The sequence below is a fragment of the Carlito syrichta genome, unplaced genomic scaffold, assembly GCF_000164805.1.
Source record: "Carlito syrichta isolate Samal-C Ts95f unplaced genomic scaffold, Tarsius_syrichta-2.0.1 Scaffold303178, whole genome shotgun sequence".
Taxonomy (NCBI): Eukaryota; Metazoa; Chordata; class Mammalia; order Primates; family Tarsiidae; genus Carlito; species Carlito syrichta.
In genome coordinates, this window is record NW_007247274.1 from 222,520 (window position 1) to 226,175 (window position 3,656).

Consider the following 3,656-nt stretch of genomic DNA (forward strand, 5'->3'; position numbering starts at 1 on the left):
GTGAGGTCTCACTGCCCAGGTGGGTCTCGAACCCGCGGGCTCAGGCAATCCACTCACCTCAGCCTCCCAAAGGCGCGGGATGACAGGCTGAGCCACCGAGCCCGGCTTCTATTTGAGTTTTAAATGTCTATGGCATGAATTAAGTTAATAGACTGTTGTTATGAAAATTACATGAGGTGGTGCAGTCCTGTGCATGAGGACAAGGGTGTCAAGACCAGATTCTGACTTGCATACTACAGAACGATGAATTTTAGACCTCATTCTGTGAGCAAGAGGGAGCCATTTAAAGCTACTTTTAGGAAGGAAGTGATATCATCTAATCTGAGTTTTGGGGACTTGATTGATAAAGGATGAATGGTAGACTGAAGAGCCCAGGTGTATTAAAGGCCAGAAAAACAGTTTCAAGGTTATTGCAATTGCCCAAATGAGAAATGATTAAGTCCAGAACTAGGGCATTGTTCCAGGTAATTTCTTTTCTGAGAGACTGGAGGAAAGATGGCCCTATTAGTCAAGATAAACGCAGAGGAAGAGGAGAAAGTGTGGAGAGATGAGTAGCTTTGGGCATGGAGAGCTTCTGGTGCCTAAACATTTTGACCTGAAACTTAAGAGAGGAGTTAAGCCTGCAAGCGCCGCTCTCGATTTCAACAGCAGGCGAGCAACCACTAGATAAATTATTAGCTAAGTGTGAAGGCAGGCATTCAATAACACACACATTTATTTCTCATGCTCCTTTTCTCAGGAATTTACTAGAAGAGGGTCTCCAGCAAAAGAACACTACAAAGGAATGTGAATTCAAGAATAAAAGGACTGATCTCGAGAGGGGAACAAAAAGAGTATACAGAATCAAGAAAAAGATGAGCCTCCAGAAGACAGTCACACAGGAGACCAAGAGAGGGGCTAATCCAATTGATGTAGGGACTCAAAAGCTCCAGAAAACTTGTCTCAAAAAATAAAAATAAAAAATGAAACAGGAGTGGGTTGAGTACCCAATGAATTTACCAAATCGTGAAGAGTTACACAGCTCTATTGAAGATCTTAGAGAAAAATGATTGATGGGTACATGGCACATAAAGCAAACACTGAAACAAGGCAATTATCAACTCTAGGAAAAACATAAAGTTGTATAATCCAGGATAGGTCATCATAATATACAATGTTTTCCAGCTGTAAACAATATTTTGGTAATCATCATAAAACCGAATTTTGATTTAAACTGTGATCTCTCTATATTGAGAAGATTGAGTGGAAAAGAGTGGAAAACATGTGCTTGTAATGAGAGAGACTCAAAAGTTGGGAGGAAAGGACTGGAGCTGGGGTTTTTTCTTTATAAGCCTTTGAACACTCTTCGAATTTCAAATGTTACAAATATTGTCATGCACACATACTACCTTCATAAAAATACAAATTAAATTGTAAATGAAAGGAACCACTGTGACAAGGGGTTTGAGTCAGATAAGGACCGAGAGCGGTGGGGCGGGTAATTAGAAAGTGACTGATGCCCTCGAGAGTGTGCACAGAATGCTGGCAGAAGAAGGCTGTGGAGGATAAAAGCTGGAGTGGCCGGCTTCTTTTTTTTTTTGAGTTGGAGTCTCATTGTGTCACCCAGGCTGGAGTGCAATAGCACACTTACGGCCACCCCAGCATCGACCTGCTGGGCTCCGGTGATCCTTCCGCCTCAGCCTTCCAAGTAGCTGGAACTACAGGTACGTGCTACCACAACTGGCTAATTTTTAAAATTTATTGTCAAAACAAGGTCTCGCCAAGTTGCCTGGGCTGTTCTCAAAACCCTGGGCTCAGGCAATCCACTTACCTTGGCCTCCCAAAGTGCTTGGATTATAGGCTGAGCCACCCAGCCTGGCCCTGGCTTCTTTCTGAATGAGCCTAGATATTGGGCTATTCATTTATTTATTTATTTGAGTAAGGGTCTCACTCTGTCACCCAGGCTGAACTCTCCACAGCCTCAACCTCCTGGACTCAGTGATCTTCCCACCTCAACCTCTCAGGTGGCTGAGACTGCAGGTATGCAGCACATGCTTGGTTCATTTTCTTAACAAAATTTTTTTTGTAGAGATGAGGTCTTGCTATATTGACTAGGTAGATATTGGGTTATTTAAATCAATAAGAAATGTTGCAGGAAACCTGCTTGATTTTCTGTGCTTTCTCCTCCTTCAGTGTCTATGGCAGGGCCCCTGGTCTATAGATCTTGCTTTTGGAATGACTGCTGACTGCAAAGCCTACAAGCTCTATGTGGGGGAGAAGCGCCTTAAATCTTCTGCAGGCTCGGTGACTCACCGGAGCCCAGCAGGTTGAGGCTGCGGTGGCTGGGACCGTGCCACTCCACTCCAGCCTGGGTGACTGAATGAGACTCCGACTCAAAAAAAACCCAAAAAACAAAAACCTGCAACAAGGTGAGAACAGACAGACCAAAGGAAACAGGACAAAGACATCAGCAAGGGCATGGCCAGCAATCCTTAGCTAGTCCTGAAGAGCCATGCATGCGCTTGGACTGATCTCACTCCCCATGCTCTTGACTGGGGTGCAGTACCATGTGTGTGTGTGCCCATGCGTGCATGTCTGTGCACATGAGCACACGTGTTATGTCTTCTTCTGCACCCAGCGGTGCAGTGGTACAGCAGCAGCTAGAAGAGCCCCGGAGTGCTGACAACTGATGAGGAAACACCAGGTCTTATGTGTGCCTTTTATCTTATCTTGCAGAAGCCTTGCATTCCCACAAAGCCCCTCTGCGGCCCTCAGTAATCCCGGAAAGAAAGTGTCAATACGGAAACAGCTGTTCTTGAGATAATGGAGTGGCGTCCTAATGAACATGCTCTGAGCTACAGAGGAAACCCCAGGTTAACAGGCTTTGGATGCACGTATTCCTTCTGGACAATCAGACTCATGTGAATAAGCCTGTCATGCCGGCAAGGCTGCGAGAGGAGACACTGGTGTGCAGATGTCAAGCCCTCTTCTGTTCTTCTGTTCCTGTTTACATTTTTGTCCTCTCATCCCTTGTGGGATGTCAGGCACTGTCCCTGGCTCTTTCTGGGAGGTGGCTCTGGAAAGGCAGCCCAAAGCCACCAGGTCCCCCTAGAGAGGCCATGGGGAGCCCCGGGGCTCCTGCTATTTTGGCAACAGAGAAACAGCCTCAGGATGCTGTAGTTTAGGTGAGGATTGAAGGCTATGCTTGGGGAATCCAAATCTGAATAAGTCAAGGGGGGACAGTTAGGTGGGAGTGGTAAGAGAGAGCTTTTGGCGCGGAGGAAAGAGCTTTTGGGGCGGAGGAAAACCCCCTCGGGCTTTCTGCCGGGACCTAAAACAGAAGTCGATTCTAGGGGGAGGCAACAGAAACAGAGAACTAACGTACAGTGTGCCTTCTTGGCTTCAGCCCACCCCTGGGGACTCGCTCTAGATAACCTCTTTCCAATCTTCACTGTGGTCCTGGAGGCTGAGTGGTGTTCACTGCACTCTACTGATAGGGACAGTGAAGCCCAAAAGGATGAACTGCCCGCCCAGAGTCACAACTAGGAAGTGGGACAAAGCTGGAACAGCAACTCCAATCCATGTGACTTTAAAACTCACTCTCAGTTTTATTTAGGGGTGTGCACACAGGTGCAGAAACTATATAGAAAATGCTAATCAAAAAGCTGACGGGGGCG